This window comes from Pogona vitticeps, chromosome 4, assembly GCF_051106095.1.
Source record: "Pogona vitticeps strain Pit_001003342236 chromosome 4, PviZW2.1, whole genome shotgun sequence".
Lineage (NCBI taxonomy): Eukaryota > Metazoa > Chordata > Lepidosauria > Squamata > Agamidae > Pogona > Pogona vitticeps.
This window is the reverse complement of record NC_135786.1, coordinates 207,999,139-208,018,678: the sequence shown is the minus strand read 5'-3', so window position 1 is coordinate 208,018,678 and position 19,540 is coordinate 207,999,139. Positions and strand designations below refer to the sequence as shown.

The following is a 19,540-nucleotide window of genomic DNA, read 5'->3' as shown; positions in this document are numbered from 1 at the left end:
GTGCTAGCTTGCAGCAGTTATGAGTTCTGTGATTGAATTATCCAAAAGAATTCAGCTACATCTACCCCTTCTTTTAGAAAAAGTATGGCTATGTGTAGTCTTGAGACCATATGTCACCCACCAAGGCTGTATTTGAGGCCCTTAGACCCAAATGGGCTTTGTTCATTGCCACTCCTGGAACCATCCAGGATCAGTGGTTAACCACTTATCTAGTTTACTGTCCAATATTCCCAAATAATATTTTTTCAAACTAGAAGAGCAATATCATGGCAATGGTGCGGCTAAAAAATATTGTAAATAAATAAATAAATATCGACAATTGTTGCTTCATTTTTTTGGACTACACATATGGTACATGTAGAATCTTGAGGGCAAGGGATCCACCCACAGACCTAATTAAGTTGCACAACCCTGTTCTAGAAACATTTCAGAGGACAAAATTAAAACACTAGCATGGGAAATGAGGTCACAGTACACCTTTGTACCTTGTGATCCAAAACCAGATGTGGCATCTACACTCTCAATGTACATAATCAACAAAGTGATTCATTGTTTTAATTTATTATAAAAAATATTATTTGTATACTTTGAGGACACAGGAGCCACACTCTGGATTCAGACCAGACATGGGGCAAAAGATTAATGTGCCTCCACGGCTGAGATCACAATGCATATAAGGTCCCCTGTACTTATTCTACAGCAAAAAAGAAAAAGAAATCCCACTATGTGTCAGTAATGGGTTAAATCCAATTGCTCTATTGAATGTATAGGTGTCACATAAATGTTGATTTAAACAAGCCTCTTTCATTCCATGGCTCTCCTCCAGGTGGAAGCAATAATTGGATTTAACTTCACGTCTTTTACAGTAAGGTATTGTTGTGTTTTCATTGAATAAAGTACTATCACAACAACTGAAGATCTCCCACTTCAGTATATTTCTCCAGTAAGGTAGGTTTAAAATTAGTAAGCACTGGGCAAGATAAGACGCAAAAAAGAACAGAACAATGCAAATTTTTCAAACTACAGTAATTTGACAATTCTTACATTCTTAAAGGACTTCGTGATAATAGGTATTTGTTATTGAACAGTGTTTCACAGAAACGGGCCTCATTCATTCTAACATAATTGGCAAGGATCAAGAGGATTATCATGTTTAAAAAGCTAGTGCTTGCCAGTCCCCTCCACCAAATTAAGCTAATATAAACCCAAAATATTAATGTTATTTCTTTTTTTGTAAATGCAACCCATAATTACTCTTCCCAACAGTATAACTGCTTGCTAATGGGAAGTTCACTATTCAGAATAATAAGCTAAATAATGTATCAAACTATGCAAGGGTAGGCAATACCCTTATAGACCACTAAGGAAAAAAATCATACAGTCTGCTAGTTTGTATTGAACTGTGAATTTCAAGAGCATTTTTGTTATCAGTGGTGACAATTGTTTAGCTAAAGTAGAGATCCCATAAAGCTACACTTTTATAGTAAAGGCATGCAGAAACAAGTTTATAATATGCAGTCATAAGGGATTTTTGGATCATATTCTTTCTTTTAAAAGCCTTGACTTGTTGTGTATAATATCAAATGGGGGAAGGACCAAATTATTGCAGAAAAAGATAATAAACACTGGCCTCTAAGTAAAAATCCAGCTGTTTTTTTCCTTTCATCTGGGGGAAAGCTGATAATTGTATTAATGCCTTCTCTTTATTATTGCTTATCATGTTTGGTAGACATTTGGCACTACAGCTTCCCTTTGCCCAGTGCTTCAAAAAGCACCCTCAGTCCGAATCCAAAAATAATTAGGATTTTGTGCAATTTTGCTTCACCTACAGCACATACTGTATGAAGTCCTTCCTGGAATAGTCCCCAAAATCTGGCATCAGGTCGGTGATTTTCATAATTGGCAGCAATTCTTGTGGATGAAAATTCACATGAAGAAAAGAGAGGGGAAATGGAGAGCAAGAAACAGAACCAAATTGGGATCAGGAAAGGAAAGCTGCAGAGCTTCTTAGGTGCTGAAAAATATTTGCTTAATTACACAATAATTGCAGAATTAATCCGGTTGCTTGAATTAATCCAATTAGACTTCAGCATGCAGGAGTTTAGCACAATTCCTCAAGTGTTTGATAAGGTTTTTGTTTCCTTCTCTCCAAGATGCAGGCTAGTGTTTGCTTATATGGGAATGCCTACCTGTTATTATTAAGAAATGGCGTGATTGATGGGGTTTCAAAAGGAGAGTGACTTACTTGAAACAAAAACAAAAAACCCTATGTGGTCACAGCGTGCACCCAAATATTTTGTCCTGCAATCACGAGAGCTCTGTTCAGTCATTACATATCCAGTTCTCTCCAACACAGGTGGGTGGGACTTCTAGCCCTTTCTCTCTCTCTCTATGTGTGAGACCACTGTCTTCACTTGAACAGTGACATATAAGGCAGTAAGAAATGTAAATAAAAAGAATGTCACTGCACTTGATGAATAAAATGAAGATGATCCATTCATCTCTTTGTTGGTAAGAAATGCAAAGGCTTTTGCTTGAGAAAGACATAAATAGAAACGATTGTACACAGCACATTTAAACAGCTTAAATTCCAAGGCAAACAAATGATAAATGTAGTATCAATAAGATATAAGTACAATAGTACATCTTAGACTGGAAAGGCAATGTGAAAAAGTACTTTTTGAATAGAAACAGGCTTCAATATGCTCACCAGAAAAGGGATTAGGGGTTATTGTTGAAAAATACACAATGCTTTCCATGTAATATGCAGCTGTAGAAAAGAAGGTAAACATGATGCCAAGTTTTATTAGAAGAGAAATAGTGGATAAATCAAAGCAGAAATTAATACTCTGCTGCTTGTAACTTATGTCTAGCATTATGTAAAAGTACAGCTCAGAATAATACATGAAGTATAAAGATGTGACAGGAGGCAAAATAATACTAGGTTTCTTTCTTGTAAATTCCTGAAAAGAAGATCTTAGGGGGTAGTATCTAGCTAGTGCCCTTCTTTTGATGGAGAGCAACCAGTAATGGAAAAAGGAAGGTCAATTCTGGTGATCCCCCCCTCTTCATTTCTAAAGCAGATACAGGTTGTCCACAACCTACATTGTTTTTCTAAATCAGTGTTTCCCAACCTGGAGGTCATGGCTCCCAACGGTGTCGCAAAGTGTTTTCTGGCGGTTCATGGGTCACCTTATATGTGTTTTAGTACCATTGTTAAATAATTTCCTCTTTGACCTTTCAGAGCAGGATATTAAAATCAGTGTGTATGTGTATGTATGAGAAACAGGCCCTTTGGGGGAGAAAGAAGCCTCTCTTTTCTGAGAAGGGAAGACTTTAACCCATGGAAAATTTAGCAAGGATACAAACAAGTAAACCAATAACAATCAAAAGTATAATACCAATACAGATATATTTGAAAGTAGAAAAATCAGGGAGCCAAGAGGTGAGCGAAGACCAATTCCAGTTTTCATTATTTAATGGCTTCATAGACTCTAGTCCAGTCAGCCTGGTTCTTGTGATCCACGAATGGGCAACCAGTGCAAAACAGCCAGGGTGGGGGAGATATGCTAATATATCCTCACCCCACTAAGGAGCCTGGCTGCCACACTTTGCACCATTTGAAGTTTCCACATCAATCCCAAAGGCAGCCCCACGTAGAGTGTGTTACAATGGTCTAATCTTGAGATTATGAGTGCATGGACAAGAGTAGTGAGGCCCCCCATCAAGATAGACCACGTACAAGTAATATTAATAAATAAAAGAATAAATAGAACAGAGAATGGGTTGGCCTGGCTAATGGGAAGCATGGAAAAAGTCACTAAAAACCCTCTGTCTTATTAGTTGTGCCTGTGAAGTAGGGGGACTGGGAAAGGCCTCCCTTAATATAGGGAAGTTTGTATAAATGGACTAGCCTGCTTCAAATTGCCTGAAGTGCAAAAGAATTAGTATTCCAGATAAATATATGCCCGATCTTTCAAGGCAGCTAACAACTGCCACAAATGTAAGCAATAGATCAGTCCCCCATTTGTTACCGTGAATCTGACATTTTCTTCCTTTTCTTTTTGTTGAACAACATTGTCTTCAGTGTGCATGCTATTGCATCTAAGTTGTTTCATGCTTAGCTGAAACAATATAAACTTCTGGTGAGTTAAAATATCAATTACAATCTCTTTTAATGAATGGCAAAAGTATATCATGCCCACTCATCCATTTTACGTTGGGCCACAATCACATGGCACTTTATATAAAAGCCATTTGGTTTTTCAGAACAGGGCCTTTCAGTCAGCTTAATGAGCTCTTAAACAAATAAAGGAAAATATTGGCTTTCCACAAACCTCGAGCTGCTCGGTCTGTGACATGAGAAATATAGGGCAAGGCAGCTAGTAATAGATCTCTGCTAATTTGAAATGGGAGGTGGTGTAGGATTTCAGCAGCTTTCAATAATTCTATTTTTCAAATTTTAATTAGATCCTTTGCAGCTACATGTTCTTTGATTTGAGCTAATTGATCAATGCATTGTGTTTTAATGGGTTTCATAATAATAAAACTTGGCACTAATCTAGACCTTCACATTTTCAAAGTGCTGTACAAACATTTAACTAATTAACTCACATGAACCCCTGTGAGGTAGGAATTGGAGCTGATTGCTATGATCTAGTGCCAAAGAGAGAGAGGGCATGTTCAAGCTAAAGGTAAGGGCTTGGTGATCCCATTGATTTCAGTGGAAGAGATTGAGCTTTCCCACCAGAACCTGTGAGACTTAGAAGTACTAAAAGTGACTTCATTGGGACCATAAAAGGTGCCCATGGCAGATACTCAGATCCACAGAAGTTGATTGGACTTAGTGAATCTGAGACCACAGCCAAGTGCCAAATACCCTCCTCCCCCTTCATGATATATTCAACTCATTTTAGTTAATGCAGTTTCTTGTAATTCTTCTTGAAGTGTGGTTCACAGGACAAAAGAGCAAAAAATTCCAACTCAGTTCATATTGTGCTTAGCATAGACCATCCCAGCTTTTGAAACCTAGGGCTTGATGTTTACATCAGTATTTTGTGCCACAGCATCACTGCACCTCTGTTTTTAATTCATATTCTGTTTTGTACTTATATTGTATGCAGATGGTATTTTGTAATTCTTCATCCCATTCAAAGGCAGAGGAATGAGCAGATAAATTGTTGTGTTCTTTCATTGAATCCCTCCAATAGTTTCTCAGAATTGGAATTAATCATTAGCAGTGGTCGTAGCACAACTTTGCTCTTTATCTCTGCTGAATTTTTGCTTACTGTACTCTACTAGAATTTGGCAACAAAGTAACTGTGTTGGCAGTCTGGCCACCATTTTGTTTCCTCCATGACACTCTACAGTATTTACCTCATGTCATTCTAGGGTATTATGGATTAATTGCAGGGCAACAGTGACCCCCAAATGGTGGAGAAATAGGGAAAAACTGCTCCTGTGAAGTGTCATTCGATTTCTAAGGGAAAACAGAAAAGAAAAGTAAAAAAAAAAGGGGGGGAACACCTCAAAATATTTTTAAGAGATATCTGAGAAAATTTGGTTCAGTATCTTTTGTCTTTCCTCAGGGCTCAGTTTCCACAGAACCTCTCAGATGTTTTATTTTCAAGAAGTCAAGGCAGATACATGTGATCTCTGCCACAGACATTTACAATACAGCTTCTGCCCTGTAAGCCTAACAACAGGTATAAGAGAAGGCAATGTTTGTTTGCTCCAGGAAAAACTAGTTTTGCCTCACAATTCATCTCTCAATTTCCCCAAGGTTTTATTTCCCTGTAAAATAGACTTCCATTTGTCTGCCTCATTCTCAGGGGCCTTTAGAATTTCTTTTCATGAAAATTTTGAGTTTGCAGTAACACTCTTCTTTCCTTCTTTCCTTCCTTCTTTCCTTCCTGGCTAGCCACACTTCCTGAACTAAAAAAGACTCCGTAGAGGAATTTTATGACATCTTCACTGGTTTAATTGAAATCTGGGAAACTCAGGAGGTGCTGGCTGCTACAGAGATGACTCTGCAACAAAAGACAGGACCTTCAAATGCATACCTTGTCCATCTCATAAGTAAGGTTAAAAAAAGAATCTTGTACTTTGCTTAAGATAATTGTTCTTTGAAATTGTTTTCAAATGGAAATAACTTTCTATGGAATAGAATGAGAATGGTCAACATTCACAAGAGATAAATTGTCAGTGTGGCACTTATATTTATATACAATTACTTATATTTATCAAAAAGTATAATGCTTTGCTAACATTGCCTAGTCACCCATCTGCTATCTGTGCTTTTCGACAGGATAGGCTCTCAGATTTAAATCTACCAATTTCCCCTCCTTTTCCTAACTGTACTAGATCTTGTGAAGTGAAGGTGAAAGAAGATACAGTGGAGATAGTGAGTGAAAATGGAAAAGAGAAAAGAAGCTAAGCAGGGCTGAGATTATACTGAATTTTCATGAGAGAAAGATGGTGGTAGAAGCTTCTAAAAATCATTTAAAGCAAAAGCTTAAATGCAGCTGCCAGCCTCAGTAAGAGCAGCCAAACTGAACAAATTACTGTACTGCGTGATAAATCTACACATATAAACTTCATTCATTCAGTAGGTTTAATCTAATTGAGACTAGCAATTGGTTGGGGACTTCCTTAAGGCTATATAATTTACACATCCAACCAAATGCCTCACCTATATCACATATTAACCTTCCTTCAGGACAAAGCATATGTGACATATGTATGCAGCCCCTGCACCACCTTCCATGATGACACCAAGAATAGTTGTTGAAATAGACAGGCTCCTTTATAGAGCGAAAGAACTTTTAAAGGTCCAAGAGGCCCATTCATGTAAAACCAATAACTCAAGGGGCCAGGGAGTTGACTTCACTCCCTCAGTCTTTGAGGCATTGCTCCTGTACAGACTCTTACTGTGAGGAGCAGAGCCCCACCTTCTCTATCAGGTTGAGGACCCCTCGCAGGTGGGCCAGGCATGAGTGTCAACAACAAGGGTGTTGGATACATCCCATTAAGTACAGGGAGGTGGGTGGCAAAGGCTCCCTCCTCAGCCACCCCTCTGCAGTTCACTCCGGCAGGTGGCAGCCTGTATGTACAGTAATCCTCTCAAGAGGCTTGGCCAAATGTCACATGGACCTGGCTGGTTTCCCCTGCATAGCATGGCGGAGGGCAGAGAAGTGGTAGGCTGACCTTCCCGGGACCAGGAACGAAGGCTTCTCTGGTGAGGTTGCTTGCCTTGGTGTTTCTTCTGCTGGTGGCAAGCCTGCTGTTGATTCTTGAGCCTCTGGGCCTCTCAGCTCCTTGCCTGGTCCCGACCATCCCAGGCAGCTCCCTCCAGTGGTACGAGCAGGTCAGTCGCAGGATCATGTCTGCAGACCGTCTCCCATCCAGCCTTTACTTGCAACCTTCGACTTGCACCTCCTGGGCTCGCATGTCTCCTGATCCATGGCATCCATCCAACAGTCCTCCTCTCTTGTCTTCTAGTTTACTGAACAGGAGCTAATGCCAGTGGTGCATATTCATCATGCTGGTGAAAGGTTTCTGTGTCATGGTCACATGGGAATATCTCCATCATGAAAAGGAAGAGGAAAGCCTGTTCTTATGCAGAAAATGTTGAGCTCATACCAGGCTTTCTGTGCATAGATTTTGCTAGGTTGGTGGATTATCATCCCTTGCTGTTTGTGTAAATCTACTGTAGAGTTACCATGCTCAGTCAGCTTGCAAAGTTATAACTGTTTCTCATGATTAACAAAGTAATAAAACTTGAAGAGAGTGGTAAAAACACAAATCTGAATTTCTCTGAAATCACAAGTTCTAAATAGCCCCAGGAAGCATTGTTCCAATATAATTCACTTGTTTGAAAGATTTAGAGAATAAAAAAGAGATAAAAGAAAGATATAATCAATACTCCTTTTAATAAAGCAAAGTGTAAGAAAAAATCCTGTTGGAATTATGTTCTGAATCTTGTAAATGTACTACAAGTCAAACTGAAGAACAAATCACTCCCCAGCTATAGGAATCAATTGATGGTAATGAAATGGCTTATCTTCCCCAGGATTGTAAATCCTACATTAAATATGCTACAGGCATTCATATGTTGTGTTAGGCTATTATGTTTTACTATGTCAGGGAACACTATAAATCAGAATGTTATTGTGCAATACAGAGGGGTTTCTTGAAAACAAGAGCCCCATACAGGTGTTGAGAATTTGTAAAATATAAACAGTAACGAGGGTGTGTGCTTTGTGCCCACCCTTTATGCCCCTGATCTTCCCATCATTATAAAAATGATTAGAGGCATGTACTTTCATTTGTGAATGTGTGTTTGATTTCAATAAGGGAAAATGCACTGGTTTTGTGCAGAGGCCTTTTGGGCAAAATGGGGGAAAATAAACGAGTGTGTTGTCTCATTCATATACTAGAAGCAAGAAATGTTGGGAAGATTAGCAAATATTTAGCAGGCTAATGTGAATGCATTAAGTTGTTCCGTTTTGATGAAACAGAGAGAATTAACAAGATTTCTCAATAGTTCTTGTTAGCACAGGTCTTTACTTTCCATGGCAATGGATGCCTGACTAGGAGTCCTATTTTCTGTTTGAGGATGAGTGCAGAGCAGAACAGAGTGGATGCTCAGAACAAGAGAATCCTTTCTTCTCAGCCTCCCTCCCTCTTTCTGTGCGCATGCATGAAACATAGAACATGTACACAGGAACAGCAACAACAAATGAAGGTTCTATCTGTATGCTTTTATCTTTTCTTTCTCTGTGTCTTCTTTATGGCTATTACAGGCATGAGGAAAGGGTAGGGTTGGAGAGCTTTTCGTGCTTGAATTAGCAAAACCTGTTGCTGTCCAGGGCCCTGAACACCTTATTTACAAGTGAATTACACATGTGACCAAGTGTTAGCCATAGCAACACTTGCCATCATATATCTTTTGACAGCTGAGGCAGAAGTTTGTCATCTAATCTGATGCTTGTGAGAAGAATATTTTTTTTCTTGTACTTTACCATATGATTTATTTCTCACTTCTGTAAATAAACATTATACAGGTTCTGTCTTGTTTTATATTAAGAGTCCTTCCAGAAAATAATAATGGCTGATAAATAATTTGCAAAAGAAGTTCTCTAAACTGAGAAAGTGTAAATTGAAAATGAAATTAATAAGTTTGTTTTTAATGAGGGACTCAATTTCTTTCAGAAAAGGAGAGCGGGTTTTTTTTTCTGTCCATTGAATTAAATTATCTTTACATGAAATTGCATTGCATTAAATTACATTTACATTTCTGTCAAACAGAACAAATTAAAAACATAAACTGATTGCTGGGCTCTGAAACAGAAGACTCCAAGCATCAAAAGACTGTTGTATTTTCCAGAATACCTCTGGGAGAAAACACATATTCCTTGGTGCATTTCTTGCTGAATTTAAAGTGGCATTCTCATATTCATATTCATATTCATATTCATATTCATATTCATATTTATTTATTTATTTATTTATTTATTTATTTATTTATTTATTTATTTATTTATTTATTTATTTATTTATTTATTTATTTAACTTATGTGGAGATATCACTATGTTCAAAATATCCTTGGAAAGTCTTTTGTACACTACGGCTTTGACTGTTTATTTTGCACATTTTCTGTTCCCTGGTGTATTCTAAGATGTATCAAGACTGAAAAACATTCCTTTGGTTAATCTTCAGAAATTAGAAGCATTTTTTGGTGTTATATGGCTTTACTGTATAAACAATTTCTGTGAGAAACATACCTCAAGGTATATTGTGTCAGGGTATGTAATTTATTAAATAAGGAGTCTTATTTAATGCTATACTGAATAATAATGCCCACAGTCTGTTTCGCTTCTTGTTTCACCCTATTTTTACATGTGCCAAATTTAGTTTTTTTTTTCACCCAAATACCCCAATATTGCTGCACAATACCATGCCATTGTTGATAGCCCCCACCCCACCCCAACAAGAGTCAGGTTCTGGGATTTTCACTACTATTCTTGTGAATAGTAGTGAGCACACACAGACTGATGGTTTCCAAGATCGTGTAATTCCAGTGTTCTTGAATTGTAACTCCCAGAAACCCTGGCCAGCACCTGGTGGTGAAGGCTTCTGGGAATTGCAGTCTAAGAACAACTGAATTACCCAAGGTTGGGAACCATTACTATAGACCATCTTGACTGCTGCCACTGGTATTGTCCAGTCTGCTCTTTGCTATGTAAAGCTTGGTATTTTTTCTGATAGCGTTGTGGGCATGATACTGCACAGCCATGCTGAGTCATTTCTTAGCATTTTGAATCATGGATAGGAAAGCACAATATCTCTCATTCATAAACCAGAATATAGATAACACTGGAAGGTGTGAACAAATGGTTTGACTTTAAGGCTGCTTCCTGAAGTCTCCATTATGCAGATGTGAATGGACAACCCCGTTACACACAGCATAGATTGAATGTGAAAAACATTTCATGTAATGTATTTGCATTTCAGCAACAACTTGCTACATTCCCCTAACAGTTCCATGGAAACTGGAGTAAATTGTGCTATACAGTTTACATTCCCCACCTCACAAGCTTTATGTTGGAACTAGTTGGAGAACAACAGGCAATGTAATTTTGCTGGGTAACTGCCAGTGTTTTCGTTAGTCAATGAGATGTAAGGCCTATTTTAATTAGGTATTGTAAATTGCTATGACTGTGACTCTGCAGGATGATGAACTAGTAAAAAGGCTTTGCTGGGCAAGTTTAAGTTGTGTCATGTTGCTCAAAAACACATCTATACCTGAAATACTAAAGCAATTACACCTATCAAAGATCCTTGCCAGCTGAAACTCTTACAATAACTAAGATTCATTACAAGAGGCTATTACTTATGAGTTACATGTGAAGTAAGTGACATTACATGTAAAGAAATAAGATGACCTTGTCAGTTCCTATTACAGTGCCCTGAGTTCAGGAACTACTTTATCCTGCGTCAACTTAAACTTCCTTCTGTGTAGTACTGTACTGAGTGCATTGGATCTCAAGGAAAACTAGAAGAAAACCTATTCAGAAATCTATGCTGCCCTTACACAGCAGTCTGTTTTTAGTTGTTATTAGCACATAGGCATAGGATTTATTTAATTTGTCAGAATCTTCTTGAAGTTCAAAAGTTTGCCTAATTTTGGCTAATTGATGAGCTGCTGTGGTGTGTCTAGTCGGATGTCTGGTCACACACCAAATTGTGCTACAGGTGCATGCTGGTACTTCATGAGTTAACCTTGATGCAAACCTTACATAAACACCAAGACATTTCTAGCCTTTCTGTATGATGATAGCAGTGTAAGGGTTAATGCTTGGGTTGACTCTGAAAGCAAGGGGTATACTATTCAGCAATTTAATGTCTGTTTTATCTGTCCACTCTCCTGAGCACAGCTACTACATCTAAAAAAAAGTCTTGCGAAGCATTGGTCTAAAAGAAAAGTCATGCGAAGCATGGTCATAGAAAAAAATGTCTTGCAAGGCACCACAGTGATCCCCAAAACCAATTGTCTTGCGGGTTTTCTGTCCTGTGAGGCAATCGTCTAGCAAAGCACCACTGTATTAGAAAAGCAGATAGAGATGGAAAGAGCCCAAACAATTGACTCTGTGGCAGTAGTGTTTGTCCTGCTGTCGGAGACATGGAGCATCAGAACAATGTCCTTGGTGGAAATCTGGAAGCCTTCCTCATCTAACTATCCACAATCCCCTTACTGCCATTTCAGGGGCCAACAGAGTTTGCCATTGGGAACAATTTTCTAGCAGCCAATGCTTCTTACACCTCAATACCTTTTATGAAGCAGAATTTCTTTCAAGGAATCCAATCATGATGTCTGCTGCTGTATTTTCGTAGCTTCAGAGTATTTTTCCATTCTGTTGTCTTCTGAAGCAGAGACCTCACTTTGTCAGAACAGCTGGTGTCCCAGTGACTTCTTAGAATATTAAACAAGGATGGACAATTTGCCCAGGGCAAAAGCAAGGAAAAGACACATTTTACTACCTCTTTTAAAGACACTACAGTATTGTTTATAGTATTCCACTAATGTAATTATTCTGAATTATAACCAAAACCCAAATTATGTAAACAAAAGGTAAATTTCCAAGGTAAGTATATTAATTGGACATTAAACAAACACTGGGTGTTTTAGAGAGTTTCTTTTGGAAGTGGGGTCTTTCTCTCCATATACTGTAACATGGATAAGATGTTATAGGGTCCATGGTAGGGTTGATTTAATTTGAGTTAAAATCCAGAGGAAAACAATGTAGAATATTTCTAATGAGAAGGATGAGAAGTCAGACCTAATTTCTTTTAACCTTCTAATATGATACAGTTCAAGAAGTTTGGAGGGGAATAACACCACACAGAGTAAATCTCTTGAACTTCAGCGTGAAATCTGAAGGAAAGGCTTGTGGATGTTATGGCCCAGTAGTTGAACTGGAATGAATGCAGGAACAGAGAGGTGTTTTTTTTTTAAACTCTTAGAATATAGTATATAGTCATAATGTTACTTAAAACCTTTTTCTTTTAACTTTTGTCTTTTAACCGTTTTCTATTATTATAGGTTATGGCAATAGGTTTGTGACCAGAGTAGGATGAGACATTTTCCTCTTTCTTTGCCCATGAGCCCCCTCACCCCCATCTGTTACTATTTCAGTACTGGAGGATTAATACTTGCATATATACTATTGAATGCCCATCTCTTACACAGTTGTGTATATAATACTGGGCTACTCGAAATTTATGGAAACTTATCAATCAGAGAGATCAACATTTCTCCCAGAAGGTATTTAGATTTCATTATAGTCCAAACCACACATCTGTTGGATGGTTCTTTTGCTAGTCAGGCAGATTAAACAGTAACTGAGATAGGTTATTTCTGAGAAATTATCGAATACAGTATTATTATCTTTTCTGTTCCACAAGCTAATGTGTTTATTTATGTCACAGGAAGCTCAAGTCAGAATATGAATATTGGTGTTTGAAAAATGTGTTAATTGAATGAACTGCTGTGTTTCCACTAGAAAACCATGCCTCTTTCAACAGATACAGTTTGGCTTCGGAATGCATGCTATAGCTAGTGAAATTGGATGGATTTATTGTCCGGGAAATACATGTGCACTGGGGGGAAAACTATCTTTGGCACAGGCAAACACAGCTGAGCTTAATTCTTTGGTATGGCCACCTTCTTATTCGCTTGGACTCCTATGCCCCTTTATTTCTCTGCCTAAAATTCACCACAAGATATCAGAAAAAGAATAAAGGATTATCACCAGAGATATGGATTGCATCATTAAGGGTTTATATGGTAGTGTAGGAGGCAGCATCAGCTTGTTGATGGGAATGGGGGGAAGCCTCTCCTGAAAATTTCAGGAGATGCCCCTCTGCCTATATCTAGAGGCATTTAGAGTAGCAGGAATCCTCAGTTCCTAAATCTGTTCACAAAGAGTCTGCTGTTAACACCAACACATAGCAGTTTATCGTAAGGCTGTAATAGGAACATAAACCATGTGGAATTGAACTGTCAGTTATAACATTCTATGTGGTGACATTTGTATTTAGACACACACTTCTGAACTTTAATACTGTTTCACTTCTTCACTTTCCAGTCCCCACAACCTCCAAGGACCACAACTGGCTGAGCTAAAGAGCCAAAGAGGGGAGAGAGATTGAAGCTATCTCTCACACCATCTTTAAAATACTTCTCACTGCCTTTCTCCATAGTTTTATTTGACATCTTGCAAAAGCTTACTGTTGGTCTTTTCCTGAAAAAAATGGAAATCATTACTAATTCTGTTTGTTCTTCCCTAATGCTTACCTCTAATGGTTTCCTTACACTCGTCTGTGTTCTTGCATGGACTCTTTGGGAGAAATCCATTCAAGTGCTAAAGACCATAACTGAGCAACATTAAAAGGCATCGCTGGGCCTTTCTAGTTTTGTGATCTTTTTCATCTTTCCTTTCAAATGGTTTAACATGACACCTTGGGAACCTGAATTCAAATGTTCTTATAAAAACTGAAAGCTTCGTATAAGCAGACGTTTCCCTCAGGATTTATCCGATGATTGCTAAAAGAGTAGGTGAGTTGAATTATGCCCCCTCCCCCGCCACAACTGGTAAGCCTATCTTAACAATCAGTGACAGCTCCCCTGCTCTCCAAATGTGGGTCATTACTTGATCTAGGGCTTTGTCATACCTGCATTAGGCCACAATTTTCAAAATTCCACCCTGGGGAACCCAGCAAATAACAGCATGACACCATTAACAAAGGACTATTTATAGCTGGTTCTAAAAGGGCTCTCAGGGCTCAAACACTGTGGCAGGGTGGCCCAAAGTAGTAATTGAGAGAGAGAGAGAGAGAGAGAGAGAGAGAGAGAGAGAGAGAGAGAGAGAGAGAGAGAGAGACAGTTAGACTAGGGAAATGACATGGAGGTCCTGTAATGCCCCCTGCTACTTTTTTGTTTTTTGTCTTTTGATGTGTCTGTAGGGGTCTGTCAGCTGCCATCTTGCTGCATTTTGCTCATCTTCATCTTCCCTTCCTCCATCTGTATAAGTCTCTCCCTCCCTCCCTCCCTCCCTCTCTCTTGTGGGTGTGGGTGGTCATTACTGTAGTTGCAGCCTTCTCCATGAGCAGTGGCACTTCTCTTTAAGACAGAGGGAAATCTTGCTCCACCTCTGTTACTCAGTGCTTTTGAAACTGAAATATGTGACTGCTGTCATTCCCATATTGCAAACACTGTGAGATGGGGGGTAGGGAGTCTGACAGACAGCGGCTTTACCTTATGCTGCTCAGTGAGTTCATACTGTATTTCAGCTCAGAGTGTCTATTTTAGCTTGTGCTTTGAACTAGTCTATTATTTCATCAGCTCACTGGTGCAGGCCAGTAGCTTAATCTGGGTGTTCCATTTAATTAAGATCACAGAAGCATAAAATAATGGAGTTGGAAGAGGCCTTTAAGGCCATCAAGTCTAACCCCCTACTCAATGCAGGAATCCAAATCAAAGTGTATCTGATAGATGGCGATCTGATTTTCTATTGAATGCCTCCAGTAGCACTCACCACCTTCTGAGCAGCACACTTATACTTCTGTTAATACAGCTTAAATAGCATTTGTCTTTTTTGCAGCCACATTGCACTTTTGGCTCATATTCTACTAGTGGTGTAAAACAATCCCAAGAGCCTTTTCTCTTGTAGTATTACTAAGCTAAGTATCGTCCATCTTATAACTGTGTGTTTGGTTTTTTCCCCCCTTCTAGGTGTAGAACTATAGCAGTTATCCTGTTAAATTTAATTTTGTTTTCAGTCCAGTGCTTGAGCCTATCAAACTCTTTTTGAATTTTGTTTCCATCTTCCAGGGTATTAGCTATTCCACCTAATGTGTGTCATCCACAAATTTGATAAGCATTTCCTGCACACCCTCATCCAAGTCATTAATAGAAATGTTTAAGAGCACTGGGCCCAAGACTGAGCCTTGTGGTAACCCACTTGTTACCTCCTCCCAGTTTGACAAAATATAGACACCGGAGAGTGATATGTGGCTGCTTTCCTTTGTATCCTTCTCTGTTCAAATTCAGTTTAAAGCCCTCTTGATGAAGTTCTTCATGCTGTGGTCAACACACAGTCTTCCCAGTCCTTGGGAGGACCAAACCATCACTTGCTGGCAGTCCATCTTCCAGGAAGCATAGCCCATGATCCCAAAATCCAAATTCTTCACAACAGCACCATCTTCCTAAATTGTTCACCCAGAGTATAGGATGAGAAATGATAAGCTGCTCCCAGACGTTTTCTTTGAAATATTTTTGTAACATTTAAATACTTTCTGATTAAAAGGAGGGCTGAGTGCTGGAGAGGCTAGCTATTTGAATGCACATAAGATAGGCACATAATATCTTGGGTTAAAAGGATGAATACATTAAAATATGTTTATTTTTTATATTTTAATGGAATGAATTAATGGCTGTAAAAGTTCCAGCAAAGGATTTGCTGGTGAGTTTCAAAAACTTTAATTCTGCATGGACCAAACTTGTTTTTAAGATAATCTTGACATATACTTAACAGGTCATAACATAATATGATTAAATCCAAAGCCCTTCCTCTCAAATATCTTCAAATTCTGTCTGTAAAATAGTCTCATTTCTCAACTATGTATATTCTGTTCAGGACAGTAATTCTCCATTTTGTTTGCACACATACAACACAAATGCATAAAAACACACTTGGAATGAAAAAGCCCACACACAAGGGGGCTGCTAGAGAACTGCCAAAATAACTTTAATTTTACTTCCCGTTTTATAGTCCAGAAAACCCAAAGAATAATCTAGCATTTTCTGACTTCTTAAAAATAGATGAGGTGCACATGACAATATTTGAAACACCATTACAGGTTATATAAAAATATGTTTGCTTGCTGTCTATAAATACATGTTGGACTAGCTTGGACAAACAAAATTTACTCAGATGAACATTTGGCTTGAAAATCTGATTTAATTTTAATTTGTTTCCCCTGGGCCCAAGGCTGAGTCGTACCTGGACAATTGAGCCATCAATACATCTGTAGTCATAGCCCTTTAAACAGAAATTAAAATTTCCCACCTAGCATCCCCAGTACACGGAGCTCCATCTTTGATGCCTGCTGCTTAACATCTTTTTCCATTGTGCAAGATAACTTGACTTCAGTCCTGTAGAAATGAACCCCACTGATCCTTTCAGCTAGAAGTTTCTTTCAACATTCCTTCTTCCCTCTCACTGGAAAATACTTCTTGAATGGATTATTAGTTAAAGGTATATGCCATCAAGATGATTCTGAGTTGTGATGACCCTTCCCAGGATTTTCTACGATTAAACTTCTCAAAAGAGCTTTATTGTTCCCTCCTTCTGGTGATGCTCTGGAACTGTACAGCTTGCTCAAGGCCACACAAGATGGCTCTTCTGCTGGGAAGCATACAGGCAATCAAACTCTTGTGGTGTCCAGCCAGCTTGCAGAATAGAAAATCTCTCCAAAAGGAGATACTTATGATTTTGTGAACTATTATTGAGCAATGTATATAAACTGTATTAAATAAAATTGTGGATAACAGTAAAAGACTCAAACAGAGTCAAGGCGTACATTTGATACACACAGACAAAAAAAGCCTGGAGAATTTATCTAGAAAAAAGTTACTTGCCCATTGTGAGAAAAAAAATTGACAAATGAGGAACCACAAGTTTAAAAATCTCCTCTTTTGTTACTTCCCACCAAACCTCATACAGTAGGATCACCCAGAGGAAGGCTTCTGAAGGACTTTTGAGGAAAATCTTTGTGTATAGGTAGACTTTTCAAAATTAAAAATATCTTGGCCTGCTGGGCCAAGATAGAAGGAAGTAGACAGATGGGCCTCCTTTGGTAATGATTTCCCAGATCCTAGGAGGAAACATTGAGAGGGCCCGTTTTGAGTTTCTTCAAACTGTTGGTGGGACAGAATAGGTATCTGCCAATAAGTTCTTCCAACTTTGCCAGGGTTACATGAGAGAATGCAGTCTTCCAAGTTACCTGATTCAAAGTCATACCAAAGTTACAAATTCTACTGCATTTTAAAGGTATTGCACTTTGCAATGTGTTCTTTTAGTCATGCAAAAAATTTCGGAATCTCATATATGTGTAAATTAATACCAACTTTTTCAGACTGTGGAACAGGCAGCTTTATAGCCAGTTCCCATTTTTTAGTTGGGGCAGCCCCACTTCATGAGGGATGCAGAGTCAATTCCCCCTATGAGTGGACAGGGTGTAAGAATCCAAGCCAAGGAAGAGGAAAAACAGCGATCTTCTCCTTGTTCTTTTATCAATGTTAATTTTATAATTGACTGTGTAATGGGCCAATTTATAGACAATTCAATATAAACAGTAGGAATTAAATGACTGTTTTATTTTATTCATAAGAAAAATGATATTAAGAATATAGTGAATAATGTTGTATTGGAAGGTGTAAATCAAACAAAATAGTTAATGTGATGAATAAGAAGCTAAAAACTCATGTGCAGCTTGTTTTCTAAGAAAATTATCACTTTTAATATTTCAAAACAGTAATTCAACAAAAATTGGACAGGTTTAGACTCAAATATCATGTTACAGTGCAAACATACTTGAGCATTTAGTGAGAGTGGTGCTAAGAACAATATTCTTATATTTCTCGTTGTCTTTGAATACTTACCTCTGTAAAATATTTACCACAAAATAGGCTTCCTTCTTTAAATGTATTCAAATGCTAAGTAAACATTTCAATGCATTAATACTGGAAGCATTTATACTTGTCCAAAGAGTGGGGGAAAACAAAACAAAACATGAACATGGGAGAAATAAAGGGTTCTGACCTTTTTCCTTAAAAAGGACCCAAGGTGGCTTACAGCAGTTAAGAGACAGTATTTAAGCTAACAACGGTGAGTATACAATACTAAAAGGATAAAATGAATACAAGACTAGAAAACATAAGGAACAACAAAACACTCTCAGTGAAGTAAGGCATATCAAATTCATTTAGAAACACCAGTTGGGAAAGCCTGACTGAAGAAAAAGGTCTTTGGCTGCTTGCGGAAGGGCGGTAAAGATGGGGCCCAGCTGAGCTTCCTGTGGGAGGGAGTTCCAGAGTCTGGGAGCAGCAACAGAGAAGGCCCTCTCTCCTGACCCTGCCAAATGCACCTGTGATATGTGCACTCTTTTGGTAAATTTCCTGAAACATGTTTGGCGTCCCCCATTTTTCTTTCTAATGTATAGCAAAAACAAAACAATAATAACAAAAATGTTGCAATACCTCATGGACTAACTGATACATTATATTTCAATGCGAAATTTCATGGATTACAACCCACTTTCCCAGACCCATAGATGGTAATAATCAGGCTACAATTATATACATACAGTACATGATAGTCAGGGGCTATAATTGAGAATAGAGTGTGGGCTTTGAATGAGAAAAGTTTAACACTGCGGAAATTCCTGCCTTCCATCATTTAAACTCATCTCTTTATCCTGTCTTTTAACAATGCACATTCAGCCCTGCAGTCCTCATCATAATAGCTGCAGATTGAATAACCTCTTCCCACTGTAAGCAAGCAAACATTATTTCTGGCTGGGCAGAAAACACGAATGAAATGGAAAAGTTGAGCAAAGAAAGACCACAGTGCAGAGTCTAACTCTAGAAGATAATACACAGGTCCAATATTTGACTGTCCAGGCATCCTATTATTATGTGTGTCCCCCACCCCCATCCCACCGTTGGTTCATTTATGCAGCTAGGACAATGGCAATCATGAAAAATCCACTCTCAGTAAGGAAATGGCGCTTTCCCAGATTGTGTACTTACCCAGAAACATTGCCAGACCTTTTTTCAGAAGGGCCTACTTGTAAAGTGCTTTTTGTCTTTAAAAATGCTGCCATTCTTTAAAGGTAAATTGTCAATGTTTGACATGTCACAGATAAAAACTGTAATTTTAAAGAAAAAAGTGGGGAGATAAAGCACAGATCTAA

The 19,540-nt window shown here is 38.3% G+C and overlaps 1 long non-coding RNA gene across 1 annotated transcript; it reads left to right on the top strand.

The window, feature by feature from the left end:
* The first annotated feature begins 2,436 nt into the window (after window positions 1-2,436).
* LOC144589265 (uncharacterized) lies at window positions 2,437-18,813 on the top strand. The gene is made up of 2 exons (XR_013545297.1): window positions 2,437-6,078; window positions 13,651-18,813. It is a non-coding gene; the product is annotated as an uncharacterized LOC144589265 (long non-coding RNA).
* Window positions 18,814-19,540: the final 727 nt, after the last annotated feature.